Source organism: Scylla paramamosain, unplaced genomic scaffold (assembly GCF_035594125.1).
Source record: "Scylla paramamosain isolate STU-SP2022 unplaced genomic scaffold, ASM3559412v1 Contig49, whole genome shotgun sequence".
NCBI lineage: Eukaryota > Metazoa > Arthropoda > Malacostraca > Decapoda > Portunidae > Scylla > Scylla paramamosain.
In genome coordinates, this window is record NW_026973714.1 from 321,452 (window position 1) to 342,971 (window position 21,520).

The 21,520-nt window shown below is 38.2% G+C and overlaps 1 long non-coding RNA gene across 1 annotated transcript; it reads left to right on the forward strand.

The window, feature by feature from the left end:
- The first annotated feature begins 14,746 nt into the window (after nt 1–14,746).
- LOC135098184 (uncharacterized) lies at nt 14,747–21,466 on the forward strand. The gene is made up of 3 exons (XR_010266650.1): nt 14,747–15,152; nt 19,004–19,083; nt 19,770–21,466. It is a non-coding gene; the product is annotated as an uncharacterized LOC135098184 (long non-coding RNA).
- Nucleotides 21,467–21,520: the final 54 nt, after the last annotated feature.

The window sequence follows — 21,520 nt, forward strand, 5'->3', positions numbered from 1 at the left end:
CCTCCACTCCAGGGGCTCCTGCCCGCCCACATGCTGTGCTTGCAGAGTCACCATTCACTTTAGTCAGTAATCGTGCCACCACCACTAATGTTAAGAAATCTTTGCCCATCTCAACACACAACAGGTACCAGATCCTAGCTGAAGAAAAGGAAGATGCACAAGAGACGAGACTGGTCGGAGACTCAATAGTCAGAGGTCAGCTCTCTGAGTTCTGTGGCAGGGCTCGTAGGACACGTAAGCGTCTATGCATGCCTGGTGGACGCTTAGACGACATCACGGCAGCATGCGACGAGGCAGCCTGCGGATCTAATAATAATACCCTCTTTATTACTCACGCAGGTACAAATGATGTCGAAAACACTAGGTCTGAAGAGCTCATGGAAAAGTTCAAGAGGATGATACAGCGCTAAATCCAATAACATTATTGTTTCAGGTATCCTCCCCCGGACCAGGGCACCGGCTGCCTTCTACAACAGAGCCTTCAGCACTAACAGCCGTCTTTGTTCTCTCTGCGCAGAGGAAGGTGTAGACTTTGTTAATCTTTGGGACAACTTTTACAATAAACCTTCTCTGTTTCAGCCGGATGGTTTACACCTGAATGGAATTGGAGCAGCGCGACTTGGCAGACTCCTTAGTAATAAAGTTTCTATTTTCAGACCAAAAAAAGACCAGCAAGATCGTGTAGCTCCAGACTCTTAGTAGACTCCTCGCACAACCCAACCTCCATGTGCAACACTATAAAAGCTTGCCTAATCAATGCTCGCAGCCTTAGAAATAAATTTTCAGATTTAGAAACCCTGGCAGCTGTAGAAAACTACCACATTATTGGTATTACTGAATCTTGGCTGAACTCTGCGAACAGAGACTTTCTTGTGGAATACAACTTGCCAGGCTATGAAATGTTCAGCAGTGAAAGAAAAGACAGGATAGGAGGCGGTGTATTGCTGTATGTGAAAGCCAGTCTTCAGCCAACCATACTAAAAACTGAAAAGATTAACAATATAGATTCAGTCTTCTTGCATTTAAGAGTACGTTCTAAGAAAACTGCTATAGGTCTTATTTATAGGCCTCCGGTTCACAATGTTTCCTCTGATAAGAATTTACAAGATCAAATTACTGAAATAAGTAACACTTTTGATAGTCATCTGTGGAGACTTCAATCTACCTGTTAACTCATGGGGAAATCCACTTAACTCTCACTCTGGTCACGACTTGTATAATAATTTATTAGAATGTTCCCTAAAGCAACACGTTCAAGAACCCACACGAGGTGACAACATATTAGATCTTGTTCTTTCAACAAACGATGACTTAATATCTAACGTTAATATTGGTCCTGAATTTAGTACGGGTGACCACAAGATTGTCTCTTTTAACATCAGCCTTCAAGCATATAAGGACATTGTTAGCAACGAAAAAGTTTTCATTTATAAAAAAGGAGACTACGAGAGACTCAGGTCAATTCTTTCTGTCGCAGATTGGAACGCTGAACTTGGCGAAAGTAACATTGAAGAATCATGGGCGAAATTTAAGTAGCTACTTTTTATAAAATGGTGTGAAGACATGTATCCCTATGCGTAAAAAACGTCCATGCAAGAGAAACAAACCTAAATGGTGGACAAACAACACTGAGTCACAACTACTGCAGAAAAATCGTGCCTACAGTAAATATTTGTTCTCTCAGAATGAGGCCGATAAACTAGAATATGACAGACTCCGACGCGAATCAAAAAAGCTCATTAGACAGAGTAAGAAAAATCTAGAAATGTATATTGCAAGCATTGCTAAATCCAGTCCCAAAGAATTTTACGGTTACGTTCGAAATAAAAAAGTCATTACATCTCACATTAATCACATTACACTAGATAACGGTAATTTTGTCACCGAAGAAACTCAGATCGCGGACACACTGAATGATTATTTTGCTTCAATTTTTACAGAGGAAAATATTCATACAATCCCCGAACCACTCCTTATGCTCCACAACATAACCCCCTTAATTGTCTGCGTTTTTCATGAAAAAGAAATAATCAATTGATAAAATGAAAACTGACAAAGCCCCCGGCCCAGATGGTATTGCACCACGTGTCCTGAAAGAAACTAGATTTCAAATTTGTAAGCCCCTTTCATTGCTTTTCACCAAATCATTTAAATGCGGTAAGGTTCCCGAGGATTGGAAGTTAGCTTACGTTAAGGCGATAATTCACTTCCAAGTCCAGTTCTGGTCACCCCATTACAAGAAAGATATAGACAAGCTGGAGAGAGTCCAAAGAAGAGTTACCAAGTTGATCCCACGACTGCGGAACAAGCCTTATGAGGAGCGCTTGAGGGAACTCAACTTGTTCAGCTTAGAGAAACGGCGAATGCGAGGAGACTTAACTGAGCTGTTTAAAATGTGTCGGGGCTTTGATAACGTAAATGTAAACAACTATATCATCATTGACAGTTCCAACACCACTAGAAATAATGGTTACAAGATTATAGGTAAGCGTTTCAGATCAGACGAGGCTAAGTATTATTTCTTCAATAAAATTATAAGTGTCTGGAACTCTCATCCAGCATATATTGTCGATAGTAATACAATAGAAACTTTTAAACAAAGGTTGGACAATCACCTCGCAGCAATCCCTCATATAATATACTTTGCGTACTTTTTTTTTTTTTTTTAGTTACTGTAGTGAATAGTATAATTTCTCTTTCATCCTTTCCTATCACATCTTAGCCTTTCCTTCTCCCTATGCTCTCTTGTTTTCCTTCCTTTGAACCCTAGTGTCCTCCAGCCTCTAACTCTTAGAATCTGTAGTGGTAGTGGTAGAATAGACACACAGACAGCCTCGTTAGGCCCAGTAGGGCTGTTGCTGTCTGTTCATTCCTTTGTATTCCTTTGTATTCCTCCTCCTCTTGTGCCAATAAAAAAAAAAAAAAAGCCCACTAAAATGCCAGTCCCATAAAAGGGTCCAAAGCGGTAGTCAAAAATTGAAGGATAAGTGTCTTGAAACCTCCCTCTTGAAGGAATTCACGTCATAGGAAGGTGGAAATACAGAAGCAGGCAGGGAGTTCCAGAGTTTACCAGAGAAAGTGATGAATGATTGAGAATACTGGTTCACCCTTGCGTTAGAGAGGTGGACAGAATAGGGATGAGAGAAAGAAGAGTCTTGTGCAACGAGGCCATGGGAAGAGGGGAGGCATGCAGTTAGCAAGATCAGAAGAGCAATTAGCATGAAATTAGCGGTAGAAGACAGCTAGAGATGTAACACTGTGGCGATGAGAGAGGCTGAAGACAGTCAGTTAGAGGAGAGGAGTTGATGAGATGAAAAGCTTTTGATTCCACCCTGTCTAGAAGAGCAGTATGAGTAGAACCTCCCTCAGACATGTGAAACATACCCTATACATGGATGGATAAGGATGGTACAGAGTTAGCAGATAAGGGGGGGGGGGTGAGAAAAACTGGCGGAGACATCTCAGAACACCTAAATTCTTAGAAGCTGTTTTAGATAAAGATGAGATGTCAAGTTTCCGGTTCAGATTATAAGTAAAGGACAGACCGAGGATATTCAGTGTAGAAGAGGGGGACAGTTGAGTGTCACTGAAAAAGAGGGGATAGTTGTCTGGAAGGTTGTGTCGAGTTGATAGATGAAGCCATGAGTTTTTGAGACATTGAACAATACTAAGTTTGCTCTCCCCCAATCAGAAATTTTAGAGAGATCCAAAGTCATGCGCTCTGTGGCTTCCCTGCGTGAAAGGTTTACTTCCTGTAGGGAAGTAAAGTCCTCTAGGGTTGGACGTCTATGAAAAGACGTGGAATAAGTGCAGGGTGGTATCATCAGCGTAGGAGTGTTTGGTTTAGATCATTGATGATTAATAGGAAGAGAGTGGGTGACAGGACAGAACCCTGAGGAGCTGCACTGTTAATAAAATTAAAACAGTGACTGTCTACTACAGCAGCAATAGAACAGTCAGAAAGGAAACTCGAGATGAAGCAACAGAGAGAAGGATAGAAGCCATAGGAGGGTAGTTTGGAAATCAAAGCTTTGTGCCAGACTCTATCAAAAGCTTTAGATATGCTTAATTCAACAGCAAAAGTTTCACCAAATTCTCTAAAAGAGGATGACCAAGACTCAGTAAGGAAAGCCAGAAGATCACCAGTAGAGCGGCCTTGACGGAATCCATACTGACAATCAGATAGAAGTTGTGAAGTGATAGATGTTTAAGAATCTTCTTGTTGAGGATAGATTCAAAAACTTAAATAGGCAGGAAATTACAGCAATAGGACGGTAGTTTGAGGAATTAGAACGGTCACCCTTTTTAGGAACAGGCTGAATGTAGGCAAACTTCCAGCAAGAAGGAAAGGTAGATGTTGACAGACAGAGTTAAAAGAGTTTGACTAGGCAAGGTGCAAGCACGGAGGCACAGTTTCAGAGAACAATAGGAGGGACCCCATCAGGTCCATAAGCCTTCCGAGGGCATGAAAAACATTATTGCGAAGAATTTCAATAGGTAGCATGAAGTAGTCAGATGGTGGAGGAGAGGGAGGAACAACCCCTGAATCGTCCAAGATAGAGTTTTTAGCAAAGGTTTGAACGAAGAGTTCAGCTTTAGACATAGATGTGATAGCACTAATGCCATCTGGTTGAAATAAAGGAAAGAAAGAAGAAGCAAAGTTATTGGAGATATTTTTAGCTAGATACCAGGCATCACAAGGGGAGTTAGATCTTGAAAGTTTTTCACACTTTCTATCAATAAAGGAGTTTTTTCGCTAGTTGAAGAACAGACTTGCCATGGTTCTGAGCAGAAAAAAATAAAGTGCATGAGATTCTGGTGATGGAAGGCTTAAGTATCTTTAGTGGGCCACCTCTCTATCCTGTATAGCACAAGAAGAAGCTGTGTTAAACCAAGCTTTGGAAGGTTTTGATCGAGAAAAAGAGTGAGGAATGTACGCCTCCATGCCAGACACCATCATCTCTGTTATGCGCTCAGCACACAAAGACGGATCTCTGACACGGAAGCAGTAGTCATTCCAAGGAAAATCAGCAAAATACCTCCTCAGGTTCTCCCAACTAGCAGAGGCAAAATGCTAGAGGCACCTTCACTTAGGGGGATCCTGAGTAGGGACTGGAGCAATAAGACAAGATACAGATATGAGGTTGTGATCTGAGGAGCCCAACGGAAAAAGTCAAGAATGTTGGGCATATCTCTAAGACAGTCAGGAAGACGAGTAGGGTGTCGCACCAATTGCTCTAGGTCATGGAGGATAGCAAAGTTGAAGGCTAGTTTACCAGTATGGTCAATGAAGGGAGAGGAAAGCCAAAGCTGGTGGTGAACACTAAAGTCTCCAAGTATGGAGATCTCTGAAAAAGGGAAGAGAGTCAGAATGTGCTCCACTTTGGAAGTTAAGTAGTCAAAGAATTTCTTATAGCCAGAGGAGTTAGGTGAGAGGTATACAGCACAGATAAATTTAGTTTGAGAGTGACTGTAGTCGTAGCCAGATGTTGGAAATCTCTGAAGTTTCAGGAGCGTGGGCACGCGAGTAGGATAGAGAAATTAGGAGAGAGCAGAAAAAGGGTTACTGTCAGTTGCCTTAGACACCTTTGTTTCAGTGAGGAAAAGAAGATGAGGTTTAGAAGAGGAGAGGTGGTGTTCTACAGATTGAAAATTAGATCTTAGACCGTGAATATTGCAGAAGTTAATGAAGAAAAAGTTGACGGGGGTGTCAAGACACCTCATAAGAGCAGTCCGACTTGGGGACATTTGAGGTCCCCTCCCCAAATGGGAACTCCGAGGCTGGTGTAGGAGTCGCCATGATAATTTTTAATTTTCGAGTGAAGGGTGTGTGTGTTATTAGGTGCTTGTAGTTTTGTGTGGAGGAAGAGAGTTGTCTTTAAAGGGCAGGCTCTGACTGCCCCCTTGTGTTGTGAGACACAAAGAGAAATGTTTAATGAGGTCACAGCTGGGTTTAATGATAAGTTCACAGCACCCCCTGAATAGTGTTTTAGACCTCACTGGGAGTAATTATTATTTCAGCGGGTGCCTACTGTCTTCTGTGTGTGTGTGTGTGTGTGTGCTTACCGTAATCCTTGTGGTGTGACTGTTGCAGGGGGAGTCGTGTGTACTCAGAGGCAACGCTGCGTGAGGCATGCCAGCTGCAGGCCGCGATGAAAGCCGACATGGGGGGCACAGAAATCCTGGCGCCACTCAAGGACATCTATGACAAGCCACCCATACCTGGCTACTCATGACAGGTGGGAAGAGCCAACGGATTTGTTTGTTTTGTTTATTTATGGGGCTTCTCTCTCTCTCTCTCTCTCTCTCTCTCTCTCTCTCTCTCTCTCTCTCTCTCTCTCTCTCTCTCTCTCTCTCTCTCTCTCTCTCTCTCTCTCTCTCTCTCTGTGTGTCAGGTTAGGTGAAGTGAGGTGAGGTGAAGAGTCAGTTTAGGTGAGGTAATAAGAAGAGTTGGATGATACTGAAGTAATATTAACGTCTTCATCTGAGGGTTAGATTAGGTTTAGGTTCACTCGGTTCATTAATCTCCTTGGTGATCCCTTCATTGTGTAGACCATGAGTTGCAAAGGCACTGTACTTTGCCCAGAAATAAACAGTATCTGGAAATGAGTAGGCTGTTTGGTGGTGTGTGTGGCAGGGAGACTGTTCAACATAAGTTCAACATGAGTTCTCCCTTCTATCAGTTTAATGAAAGCTGTGAGGGTTTCCAAGAGTGTGTTCACCACTAGTACTGACTGAACAGAGGTGATGTGAAGGGTGAGGTGGTGTGTGGCAGGGTGGGCTGTTGACAGTTTCACAAGGATTCTACAGTTTAGCGAAAGTTATTGGTATTTTCAAGAACTTGTTCAATTTTTTAATTGATTGAACAAAGAGTTTATACCTTCCACTTACAGTCTTTTATGGAAAATATTGCAGTTTCCAAGTGTTATTTCATGAATATAGTCATTGCCAAACACTGCCATCCCAGCAGTAAAAAGATCATCCTCAAGATTCTGATTAAAATAATCTGTTGCCTGTGAAAAACAGTCATGATGTGAGAACATAGAACACTTCTTACACAATACACAAGGACTGGTGCAGGAAGCCATCTGGCCTACATGTGGCAGTCCCTGTTTGAAGCACACCTGCCTGTTTCCACCTGTCATCCCCATCCATTCATGTGTCTAATCTCCTTTCAAAGCTCCCTAATGACTCAGCACTAACAACCTGATTCTTGAGTCCCTTCCATTCATCCACCATTCTGTTTGAGAACCAATTTCTTCCAGTCCTTTTTTAAGTATAACTTTTTTTTTTTCAAGCTTGAATCCATTATCTCTTATCATCTCCATCCATACATTTATCTCATCTTTTAAAGCTCCCTAATGACTCAGCACTAGCAACCCGATTCCTGTGTCCATTCTGTCCACCCAGCACTGTTTGACAAGGTGCATTTAGAAGTGCTATTCATTAGGTGCGCTATCTCTGTGTGTACTTATTTCCGTGCACCAGTCTTGCATCTTGTTGCTCTTGTGCTGCTCAAACCACAACACTTTTGTAACGTGTCTTTTTCTCTCTCTCCTCAGATTTAAGGTACATGTCGCATTCTTACTCACAGCAGCAGCGTGATTTGTCCGAGAGGGAAAAACAAAGAAAAGAAAATGTGAAAAATGTTAAAAATATATCTTTCAAGAGAAAGAAAAATTAAAAACGTGAAAATGTGAATAAAAGTAAAAAATAAAGAAGAAAAATAAGATATTGTAATACAATTATGTATGTGTGTGAAAACCGTAACGTAAAAAATAAAACAGAAAAAAGGAAATAAAAAAAAAATAGTAAAATGATGTATATCAATGGGAAAAACGGAACTTGAAAAGGACAAAAAAAAAAAAGGAAAAAAAAAAATTCAAAATTATTGAAGCATGTGTGAAAAAAAAAGTTAATTTGATGAAGAGGATAAATTAGCTTTTTTTCCTGCATAAACTTGAGCCTTGCTTTTCATGCGGCAAGAAAAACAAAGTAAAACAATGGACGTGTTTGTAAAAAAAAAATGCAAAGAAAAAGAAAAAAAAATGTAACAATTATGGATGGATTCATCTAAGAGAATAAAGATATGTGAAGAAAATCATTAAATAAAAAAACGCTAAAAAGAAAAAAAAAATAAGAAAAAGAAGAAGAAGAATATTATATAATAAAATTATGTATATAAGTGTGAAAACCGTAGCTTGTTCAAGAGGATGAAATAAAGAAAAGAAAAAAAGAGAATATATGTTCCTGAATATATGTATATAGTTTGTGTAAAAAAAAGAAACTTGAAGAATAAAAAAAAATGAAATAAAAAAATAAACAAAAATAAAAAAAAGTAATTTAAAGAGAATAAGGAAAAAAAAGATAAACAAAAATAAAAAGAAACAGGTGCTAAGATTATGGACGGATGCGTGAAAAACTTACTTGATGAAGAAGATAAATTGTCTTTTTTTTTTTTATCCTGCATGAGTCTGAGCCTTGCCTTTTATGCAGCACCAACATTATTGCGGTGGAAAAATGCGAAATAAAGGAAAAAAAAATTATAGTAAATATTTTATATATATATATATATATATATATATATATATATATATATATATATATATATATATATATATATATATATATATATATATATATATATATATATATATATATATATATATATATATATATATATATATATATATATATATATATATATATATATATATATATATATATATATATATAAAGAGGATTAAAAATAAAAGAAAACGAAAGAAAGAAGAAAATAAGCAGTAAAATAACGGATTGATATGTGAAAAATATAAAGAAAAAAGAAAAATCATGTACCCTAATTAGGGATGTTTGTGAGAAAAGGGTTACTTGTGTGAGACGATGAAATAAAACAAAGAAACAGGAAAACAAAGAAAAGGGGAAACATATGACTTACTGATGAGCAAAAAAACAAACTGAAACGTGAAAAAAATAAATAAAAATAAAAGAGCACAATCTTGCAATACAGTTACGTATGTATATAAGTGTGAAAGTCGTAAGTTGTCCAGAAGGATGACATGAAGAAAAGAAAAAAAAATAATGTTGTAGAAAAATATGTATATAGTATGTGTGAGTTAATCATGATGAAAAAGAATAAAGGAAAAAAGAATAAAATAAAAGGAAAAAATAAAAACACGTAACTTGAAAAATAAAGAACAAAAGATATATTTGTAAACAAGACGTAACACGTTCAAGAGAATGTAAAAGAAAATACAAAAAAAAAAAAAAAAAAGAAAATGCGCACTGTAATTATGGATGTTTGCGTGAAAAGCGGAACTTGTTGAAGAGGATGAAATATAACAAAGAAGAAAGAAAAAATGAAGTAAAATTACGTATATATGTCTGAGAAATGTAAATTGAAAAGGATAAAAAAATAACGAAAAAAAGAAAAAAAGAGACATTAATGGATGTATGTGTGAAAAACTTAACATGATGAAGAGGATAAAAGTATTTTTAACAAAAGAAATTGGTGTCTTGTTTTTCATGCACTAACAACATTATTTCTTTGAAAAAAAAAAACATGCAATGAAATTAAAAGGGAAAAAAAGAAAAGTGTAGTAAAAAAATGAATGCATATGTGAAAATAACAATTTCTCGAAGAGAACAACAAAAAGATTAAAAAGCATGAAAAAATAAATATATAGTAAAAAGAAAATATTTATATAAGAGAGAAAAAGACAATTTGTTCAAGAGAATGAAATGAAGAAAAAAAAAGAAAGAAAAAATCAACTTCAACAAAAAATTATTTAGGAAGTATGTGCAAAAAAATAAATAAAAAATGAAATAAATAAATAAATAAATAAATAAAAACAAATAAAGAAAAAAAAATAGAAAGATAATGAAAGTAAAAATGAAAAAATATATTGTAATAAAATTAAGTATATATATATATATATATATATATATATATATATATATATATATATATATATATATATATATATATATATATATATATATATATATATATATATATATATATATATATATATATATAATGATAATATTATTATTATTATACCCATTAATACTTCTACTACTACTACCACTACTACTACTACTACTACTACTACTACTACAAAATAACGGATTCATATGTGAAAAATATAAAGAAAAAAGAAAAATCATCTACCCTACCTCTAGCGAGGGTAGGGTGGTTGTAAACATAGTAGCAGTAGTGGTAGTAGCAGTAGTAGTGGTAGTAGAAGTATTAATGGGTAGTAGAAGTATTAATGGGTATGATAATAATAATATTATTATTTGATAATATATTGCCCCTTGCAGCTCTCACCTCCCGTGGGAGGCACAGGGAGGTGTTGCTCTCTCACCTCCCGTGGGCAGCTCCGTCACCTATTGTGTGTTTGTTAGGCCCACGTGGTGACGAAGCTCCATCACCACGTGGTGTTGTGTGCTTGTTAGGCACACGTGGCGATGGAGAGGATGCCCTTGAAGTTTCTTGTGAGTTCTGACTTGTGAGTTCTGAGTGGGGTTTGAACCTCGGCGTCCCTCACTCAAAACTCCAAAGTCCATCACTCTACCCACTGGGCCACGAGGACCCATAATAGTGGGTGTAAGGTTGGGGTATTTCCCCGTATTGTTTTCACGTCACTAAATATCACTGTAGCTTAATGATACTTTTTGTGTAGATGCGTACTGTCGTGAAACATGTTCATGAAGAGTTACAACCAGATTTATGTAAAAGAAAAAAATAGAAAAATAAAAATATGTAAAATAGAAGATGGTCTTGCTAATTGCAACATAACTCTTCAACATTTTAATTCAGTCAGTGTTTGAAGTAGTTCGTCATGCAGGGGAGCATTTTTTCTAGGTCTGTCAATAACTACTTCTTTAACAAGTCGTCGTAAAATTAATATTTATTAGAATAATTATTAGAAAACTTTTTTATTCGTATGAAAATATTTTCTTAAATGTTTTTTTTTATTTTGATAGAAAAAAAAAAGGGTCAGTGTCGATCATAGAGCATTTATCTATAAACAACAACAAAAAGTATGAAAAGCTGTTGATGAATGTGAAGGACGTGTGAGCAAGAGTGCAAATGTCTGCATCTCCAGAAAACGGCGCCTGCCCCTCGCTCTGCTGGCTGCTTGCCTCGCACTTTTCTCTTGGCGGGTGTTTCATCGTGCCATCCAGTACATGCAGGCGTCTCAAAGTGTTTGCTGAGACAGGTGTGCCAGTGTCGCTGTAGACATTGCTCTCTGTGTGCCCAGGCCTGAGATGTGACGCTGCCTGTGCCGCGGCAAAGTCCACCCTTGCTTTCATGGCTCTCTTGTGTTGCGCAAGAGAACCAAATGTTGTGGTGCACGGACTCCTTGTCTTTTGGCTTTTGTTACCTGGACATCACAGTACATACATGTGTACTTAGTGAAGTATAAACATTCTCTCTCTCTCTCTCTCTCTCTCTCTCTCTCTCTCTCTCTCTCTCTCTCTCTCTCTCTCTCTCTCTCTCTCTCTCTCTCTCTCTCTCTCTCTCTCTCTCTCATACAATTATGTGCATAATTATAAAAACCGTAACTTGCTCAGGAGGATGAAAGAAAGAAAAGAAAAACGTTGAAGAAAAATATGCATATATCATGTGTGAAAGAAAAAACTTGATCATGAAAAAAATAAAGAAAAGAAATAAATATAAGATAACACAAGTTAAAAAGAATGAAAAACGTAACTTAGAGTTAAAAAAAAAAAAAAAAAAATCAAAGAAAAAGTAAAATACGTGCTGTAATAATATTATCGATGTTTGTGTGGAAAGCGTAACTTGATCAAGAGGATAAAACAAAAACAAAACAAAAAAAAAATAGGAAAAAAGGAGAAGGTAGTAAAATTATGTATGGAAAACAAAACCTGAAAATTACAAAAAAAAAGAAAAAATAAAAACAATAAGATATGCAGTAAAATTAAGGATGCCTGTGTGAAAAAGAAAGACAGCGTGAAGAAGAAGATGAATTGTGTGTTTTCCTGCAAGAATCTGAGCCTTGCTTGTCACGCAGGAAGAACATTTTCTCTGTGAAATAAATGAAAAAAAAAAAGAAAGACAGCGTGAAGAAGAGGATTAATTGTGTGTTTTCCTAGAAGAATCTGAGCCTTGCTTGTCACGCAGGAAGAACATTTTCTCTGTGAAATAAAAAAAAAAAAACACGAAAAAAAAGAAAATAATGTATAAAAATTTTACATATGTGTGTGAAAAACGTTCCCCAAAAAGAATTAAAACAGGAAAAGAAAAACCAACAAAATATAAACCAAAATAATGGATGCATTTGTGAAAAAATAAAGGAAATAAATACGCAATGTGGATGTTTGTGTGAACAGCGGGATTTGTCCCAGAGGGAAAACAAGGAAAAGAAAATGTGAAATATGTGAAAAATATATCTTTCAAGAGAATGAAAAAATAAAAACGTGAAAATGTGAATAAAAAAAATAATAAAGAAGAAAAACAAGATATTGTAATACAATTATGTATGTGTGTGAAAACCGTAACGTAAAAAAATAAAACAGAAAAAAAAAGAAATAAAAAAATTAGTAAGGTTATGTATATCAATGGGAAAAACGGAACTTGAAAAGGACAAAAAAGAAAAATGAAAAAAAATGTAGTAAAATTATTGAAGCATGTGTGAAAAAGTTAATTTGATGGAGAGGATAAATTAACTTTTTTTCCTACATAAACTTGAGCCTTGCTTTTCATGCGGCAAGAAAAACAAATGTAAAACGGACGTGTTTGTAAAAAAATACAAAGAAAAAAAAAATGTAACAATTATGGATGGATTCATCCAAGAGAATGAAATTACACGAAGGAAAACGAAAATACGAAGAAATGTCAAAAAGATATGTGAAGAAAATCATTAAATAAAAAAACGCTAAAAAGATAAAAAAAAAAAAAAAAAAAAAAAGAAGAATATTTTATAATAAAATTATGTATATAAGTGTGAAAACCGTAGCTTGTTCAAGAGGATGAAATAAAGAAAAAAAAAAAAGAGAATATATGTTCCTGAATTTATGTATATAGTGTGTGTAAAAAAAAAGAAACTTGAAGAATAAAGAAAAAAATGAAATAAAAAACATCTTTCCCGACTGTTAACTTGGTGTACTCTTCAGGAATAACATAGCCAGTGCGAGTCAGGGGAATTGGAGGAGCTTGTTGAGCGTCCTGTCGTCACTGCCGCACGTAGCGGCTCGTAGTAGATGTCGACGGCACATGAGCCAGTGAATGTTCATCCACTTTTGACAAAACGTTAGCCACCAAAGCACGAGAACATTCTTGAGTAGAAGTAGCATCAGCTTTCAGCTCGCCCATGGCCTCCCTCGACTTCACAGCCGCAGCAGTCGTGGAATGATTGTGCCCGTTCGCACTTTCACGATAGTGAAGGTTTCATCCCCTACTGTTGTGTGAACAAGAGCCTTGCATGCAGTAGCCTCACATCGCCAGTATTGCTTGGTTCCATCGGCGTTTTTCTTCTGTGCAGCGTAGATGAAGTTAAGATCATCAACAAGCTTTTCCCTGCCACGCCTTGATGGGATTGTGTGCGGCATGCTGCTCTGACTGTGGTGGCCCACGTACTGAAAAGTGAAAATAGAAAACCGAACCAGTGAACGGTAGTCAAGCTAACAACCTGATGTATCAAATCATGATTCGAACAACACACTCACACAACATCACAAACACACACACACACACACACACACACATTGATGGTCGGATCTTGTCGTAGTAATGGAGTTTCGTAACTAACGCGACAAAAATACAGCCAAGGGAACGAATCACCCTAGGGGACAAATAACCCTAGGGTTCCAATCCTCCAGGGATGAATACCCCGGGGATGAAGCAACCGGGACATTTCACCCGGGGACGAATCACCCTAGAACCAGTAGTAGTAGTAGTAGTAGTAGTAGTAGTGATGGTGGTGGTGATGGTAATATTGATAATAGTAGTAGTAGTAATAGTAGTAGTAGTAGTGATGGTGGTGGTGGTGGTGGTAGTAATATTGATAATAATAGTAGTGTAGTAGTAGTAATAGTAGTAGTAGTAGTAGTAGTAGTAGTAGTAGTAGTAGTAATGGTGGTGATGATGGTGTTAGTAATATCGGTAGTAGTAGTAGTAGTAGTAGTAGTAGTAGTAGTAGTAGTAGTAGTAGTAGTAGTAGCAGTAATAGTAGTAGTAGTGGCAGCAGCAGCAGCATATGTTTGTTAATGGAATCGGCAGCGATAAGCTCATCTCCCCCATCCTAACAAAATAATACAACGGTAATCGGTAATAAATCATCAATGAAGTTTCACATTACAATAGCCTGTAACATGGAGTCATAAATATTCCTCATATCACATCATTAAGTCGTTAATAATAACAAAAACTTAACTATTGTAATATACAATTATATATAACACAAAAATAAAACGAACATCCCCCGTAACATTTCATAAACCACAATACAAAAATAACAAGCCTGAGTGCCCAGTTCTCTTGCAGTGCTTTTATTTATTGTTTTTTTTTCTGTAGTGTTATTAATCCCCAACCTATGTTCGTGCGCCCCTATGCACTGTTTTGTAACCAACCTTTCTTTAATAAACTGTTAAACTGCGACTGATGTACAGGCACAGTACAAGGTTTTCGGTACAGGTCAGAGTACGTTTCAGAAAAGATGGGATTGCTATTTTTGCTGTTCGAACTTTCTTGGGTTTCGAGACGTGAGCTCGAGGCGATGAAGGGTCGAGCCTGAGGGACTTCCCATTTTTCAGTGTGTGTGTCGTGGTGGCGAGGAGCGGTGGTGTAGCTTCCTTTGGCTGCTGCTTCTCCTTTCTTTTCCCCCTTTAGTCTTTTTTAACGTTTGTCCTCGTGTTCCTCTTCCTCCTCGTTGCCTTTCCATCGTTATCGTTATCATCATCCTCGCCCTCTCCGCTGGCTTTGTGTTTCTCACCTTACATCTGCAGATGAGGCTCACCCTCCTCTTCCTTTTTCTGCTGCTTCAACGCTTCTCGATTTTAATTTTCTTTCTCTTCGTTCTCATCTTTTATCTTGTCCTCCACCGCTCCTCTCCACACGAACAAGGACACACACAAGCCACATTGTCAATGTCGATCCGGTGTCATTGCAACGTCTTGTTCAGGTGAGTTTCAAGCCTTGTATTAAACAGTGGAAGTTTGCTTATCTCGTTGCAAACGTGTGTGTGTGTGTGTGTGTGTGTGTTAGTTTTCATGATGTTTATAGATAGGTTTGATAAGTTTTTATGTAGTTTACATGCTTTTTAGGGGTAAGTTTTGTTTTCATATTTCCAAGATACACGTATATCTATTTTATTTTTAAAAATGTTGGTAATGGTACTCAGACTCTTTACGTCCCTCCATCATCACCAGTTTGCTTGTTTTCTCCCTCGCTTCTCCACTCGTTGGCATTTTCTCCTCCTCCCTCACTGCTTGCTTGTTCTCTTCATCCATCCTTCGCTTGTTCCTCGTTTTGCACGCTCCCACTTCTTTATGTACTTCTCTATCTTCCCTCTTGCCTCTTCTCAAGTTAATTTGTTCCTGCATCAGTAGTGAGATTTTAAAATATTTGGTAGTATTCCCGGTATCACGTGAACATTGATAATTTCTCCAATAGGTTTACAATTATTACCCTTCATCTTCTTTCCATCCTGCCCCCTGACACCTTTCCTGCCTCCACCCGTGCCTCCTTCCTCAGACTCTACCCCCTGCTGGCCTCTGTTACTTCTTGCTGCTTTCCTCTCTCCTTCCTCCTCCTCCACTGTTCTTTCTTTGGCTGTCAGTTCGTTTCTTGCAGCATTCCACCGTTTTCCTCCTCCCTCCCTCCGCTCTAAACGTCAAGATGATAAATTTCGTTCTCTTGTTCGTTTGCTGTCTCCTGTCTACCACTTCTCTCTCCCCTTTCCTCCCTCCCTCTTCAGAGATTTATTTCCTTCACTGGTGGATGGAGAGTTGTGCATCGTGGAAGGAGGAGAGGCTGGGGGGGGGGAGTAAGGGAATGTTAGATGGCTAAGTTAGATGTACTTGGCTTCATTATCGCTTCTTTTCATGGTAATTTGGTGGTATTAGCTGGTGGTACTACTACTACTACTAATTATTATTATCATCATTATTATTATTATTATTATTATTATTATTATTATTATTATAGGATACAAGCTCTTCAGGGGTCATTCGGTCCCTCGTTTCCCCCTGATTCATGTGTTTCCTCCTTTACTCGTTAACTAGTTACTTCCTTTTCTCCACGCCTCCATCACCATCCTCCTCTTCTACTTCCTTACTTTCTCTCCTCGTCCCTCCACCTCCTCGTCCCCCTCCTCGTTTCCCTCCCTCCCTCCCTTCCTCCTAGAATTGCCTCCCAACTATTTCGGAATTAATCGTAAATCGTCCTTCTGGTGATTCATTGTTTAAAATATTATAATTTACGTGATGCTTGTTAATGTTAAAAGTTCCTTGAATACTGGCAATGTACGCGACGTGCGTCTCGCTGATATGTTTTTCATCATCCTCTTCGCGCTTCCAACTTCTGCCCTGAATGTTTCTCTTTCCCTTTCCCTCTTTTCTTTCTTTAACTAACCCTCTGTTATGATCCCCACCTTTGCGCCTTCCTTTTTTTTTTTCATCCGCCGCCACCTTCTCTGTCTGTCCGTCTGTCTGTCTGTGCCTCGCCCCTCTCTGTTTATCTTTATCTCTTGTCTGTCTTTCTTTCTCTGTCAGCGTCTACCTCTTGTCGATTCCCTTCCAATTTTCTGTTATCGCTTACTCGTGCGTGTGATAAATTATACAGATCTTTGTAATTTCTTGTTTCACTTCCAAAAGCTGCTAGTATATTTACTCCATTGCTGTCTCGGTGCAAGTTTTCAAGTCCTTGAAATAATTAGGCAGTCAGTTATTTGTTATTGACGAGGATTACGGAACAACAACAATAACGAATGAACGCTTTTAGATGGTTGTGATACGTATACCACCTGTTTACCAAATATAATAATAGGAGCTTCAACTCTTGCGATCCGTATTCAAACATTTGCTATAGTTCTTGTTAACACAAAATTAAGCAATTATAAGAGTGTTAGAGATTACACAAATTTCTTTGGTTTGTAACAGGAAACCGGAACAAGGAGACATGAAAGTTGGCGGTGCGTGTGGCTGTGATGAGCGGCGGCGGCGTGTGGCGTGGCGAGCGGGTTTCTGCAGTATCCTTCTCCTTCCCGTTTTCTGTTATTCCCCTTTCTCTTCCTCCGCCTACAGTACTAATACTCGCTCTTGTACGATGGCCTTTTTTTTTTTTCCTTCGTTGCAATATTTTGTCTGTTTTCTCTTTCTTTTCTTCTCGTGCTTTTTATTCACATTATTTCTTATTCTATTTTGTTTATTTTGTGCGTTTGTACGTGTGTATTTTCCTCTTCACATTTTATTTGGATTTTCTTAATTTTCTCGTATTTTTGCTTGATTATTCCTCCTATTCTTCCTTGTATCACACACACACACACACACACACACCGCGTAGTGTAGTGGTTGTTAGCACGTTCGGCTCACAACGAAAGAAGGCCTGGGTTCGAATCCCGGGAGCGACGAGGCAAATGGATGAGCCTCTTAATGTGTAGTCCCTGTTCACCTAACAGCAAGTAGGTAAGGGATGTAACCCGAGGGGTTGTGACCTCGCTGTCCCGGTGTGTGGTCACACACACACCTCATCGTCTTTTACTACCGATGCCGTTGCTATGACAAGTATTTTATACTTAATGAATTTATAATTTATTAATTTATTCGCTTATTATTATTATTATTATTATTATTATTATTATTATTATTATTATTATTATTATTATTATCATTATTATTATTAAATAGTTTAAATAGTTTATTTATTTATCTACATATATTATTTTTATTTTATTATTTTTATTATTATTATTATTATTATTATTATTTTTTTTTTTTGTGTGTGTGTGTGTGTGTGTGTGTGTGTGTGTGTGTGTGTGTGTGTGTGACGGGGATGAGTTTTACAGCTCGCATCGCAAGTTGTATTAAAATTCAATACCCACATTTGCTCGCTCGTGTATATATTGTTTAGTGTTATCAGCGCTTCTTAAGAACCAGGATTTTAATTTAAGAGATTATAAACTTTACGTGATATTAAGTTTTGTTTGGTTAACACTTGATGCGCTTCATCCTTTGTTCGTGTTTCATTCTCTTTCCTCGTGTAAACTGCTGTCCTCATTCGTTTGTTCCCTTCTTTTATGCACTTGAACCATCCAACCACAATTTTTCGGTTCCCTCTGCACTTGTGTTGTTGTCTTGTTCATCTTGTATTCTAAGGCAATGGAAGTCCGTTGATTTCTGTTGCTATTTTTAAATTCTTGCACTATATACATTTTTCATAGATTCTCCAGGAAACCATGATTTTAAGACCAATTGGAAAGTGGGTGAGTGTTCGAAAGCACACACAAAAGTTCCTAATATCACCGTAAGTCGCTAGAGGCAAACTTTAGAGATTCAGTAAATCTTTGTTTATGTTGCTTTTTCTCCCTTTACAGATTGCCTGTTCATCTTTGCCTTCCTCAACGTTTTGTTATTCTCGTCTTCCGCTTTTATTCCTGCTGCACTTCTAGTTTCAAGAGACTCGGTTTGTGAGTCGTATGCTTGCGTGCGTTGCAGTGGTGAGAGGGTGTGTGTGTGTGTGTGTGTGTGTGTGTTCTGGCTAGTGGACAGAGGACTTGTGTGTGGTGGGGTGGGGACAGTATTTAGTGAAGGAATGTGGTTGTGTGTGTGTGTGTGTGTGTGTGTTGGTGGGGGGTGGGAATGGTGGTGGGTGACGGGGAGCGCGTCGTTGCAGTCTTAACATTTTCTCTCGTTATCCACGTCCTCTTTGTCAGCCTCCACCTTTTTCTTGTCCCCTGAGTTTTCTGCTTCCTTTTCTGCATGAACTTACACATATCGTCGTCTCCTTTTACTTCTTCATCCTTTTGCTTTTCAGTCGTGATGGTCCTCGTCCAGCTCCTCGCCACCTCACCACACGCCACCACCGTCCCTGTTGATGCTGCGTCAACTTTATTGGTGAGCCTTGCGTCCCAAACCTTTTTTTTTCCCTCTCCTGTATTCCTCACCGCTCGTTTAGGCTGTCATCTTTCCCTTCCCCTTTCTCTTTCTTTTCACCACTTTCACCACTCTCTCTCTCTCTCTCTCTCTCTCTCTCTCTCTCTCTCTCTCTCTCTCTCTCTCTCTCTCTCTCTTGTTTTGGAATAAATTATCTAAAAATATCGTGTTTATTTACGTGATTTTTTTTCTCATTCCTTTCTCTCAGCTTCCATTTATTTTTCTTGAATAAATTCTAAGGCGTTAAAGCAAGAGAGCAAGATACTGAGAGAACAATATCTGCGTGTAATGTTCACCACCACGGTCTTGGAGATCACGTGTTAGACCAAAGCGAGCTATATATGTATACACCTCAGGGAAAGCGTAGAGTTCATGGCATCCTGATCAGTGAGTAAGCCTGGGAATTTTCTTAAACCACTCATCTAATCCTGTTTTTCATGTAGGAGGGGGTGAAGGAGAATATATCTGCTCCCTCTTCATGATCGCCTCTATATGTATGCTCAGGGAGATCAGTAACTTCTCGCTCATTAATTAATTTTCACTGCAACATGCAACAATTCACAGCACTAGAAACAATGTATGAAATATCTGTGAGCGTCTACAACAAACGAGAGAATTAAAGAGTATGTTCTGTAATTTCTACCCAGGATAATGTTTGGAGGCGGCTGTCAAAAAGGAAGAGATGTCTCAGCGTGCCAAATAGCAGTGAAGAAGTTAAGAATCCTTGGCATCAGAGTGCAAAGCGAAAATTGGCTTGTCAGACGATAGGTAAGGACGATACCTCACAGCTAGCGAGTAAAGTGGGGACCGGCAGCAATCAGGGAAGGACTACATGCACGCAGTTTCACTAATCTTGTTGTAGTCTTAAATTTCTTTCGTCCACTTCCACATCTTGTCTGCCTTTTCTGCTCTCTTCCCATGGACTTGAAAATATTTCCTTTTACTACTTCATCATTCTTTTCTCTTTTGTCTTGATGGTCCTTGTCCTGCTCCTCGTCACTCGCCGCCACCTCTCCCTGTCAGCTTTATTTATTGGTGAGTTTCAAGACGTGCAATCCCAAAGCGCGCTCTCTCTCTCTCTCTCTCTCTCTCTCTCTCTCTCTCTCTCTCTGTCGTGTGTGTGTGTTCTGATTCTGGTAATGTAACTTTAGATGATATAGACTTCGTTTACATGATTTTAGACAAATTCCTTACTCTTTTTTTCGGAATCAGATTCTGATGAAACTTTTATCCCACATTTTTTCTTCACTTTTTTTCTCTCCATTTTCTCACTCGGTTTTCGTTTTTGCAAGATACCGAGAGAACAATATTTAATTAAGAAAGGATAGTTAGTGTACATGCGTGCCTATGGATGGTATAGTCCAGTAGCAGTCTGAAGATGATCGTATAGTCCTGTAGCAGTCTTAAGATGATCATCCTGTCATCCACATCCTCCTTTTTATTGTCCTCCTTTAGGGATTCTTGCTTCTTGCACGTAAACGTATTGTCATTTACTTCCTCATTCTTTCTTCGTCTTGATGTTACTTGTCTTGCTCTTCGTCACACGCCGCCGCCTCGCCACCACGGCTGCTGTTGGTGCTGCCGGCAACTACATTGGTGAGTTTCAAGGCAAAGCTTTCTCTCTTTCCCGTATTCTTCACCGCTCGTTTAGGCTACCATCTATCTCCTCTCCCCTCCCCTCTCTCTCTCTCTTTTTTTTCTTTCGAGTTACTGTAACTTTACAAAGATTTAAAAGCCTTCATTCATATTTGTGCATTTTTGATTGTGTAAATTTCTTGGTATATTTTTTGTTCGGTTCCAGATTCCAATCAGACTTTCAAGTTTTTTCAACCTTTCTCTCTCCATTTTTCCTTCTCTTCACTCCAAGTTTTTAATTTTTAAGGCTTTGAAGAAAGAAATCAAGATGCCGATAGAATAATGTGTGTGTGTGTGTGTGTGTGCGTGTGTTTGACGAGTATTGTGCATTTGCTTATTGTTTTCTACTATTTTTGGTTTTCTCTTTTGACGTTCCATTTTTTTACACTTACCTGTCGAACTTCATTGCAGTCCTCGTCATTGCGTTCCCTCATGCGTCGCTGTCATGGCACCCTGGAACACTACAGCCACAACTGCTGCTGTCTTTCATCCTATAACAGGTGATGTGTACTACCAGTTCTCATACGTTATTCAGCAAGCGATGTTTTTCTGAAAATCATCGTAATTTTCCGAAAGAATGATAGAATTTTCAGCAAAACCGTGGACATTATATAATCTTTTCCTATTCCTGTCCCTAGATTTATTTTTCTCTCCCCTTGCAAGTCTACCACCCCCCACCTCCATCCTTGCGGTGGTATCTTTCAGTTAACACCTGTGTACTGTGTTTTTACTTTTTTTTTTTTTTACCTTTCATTGACTTATT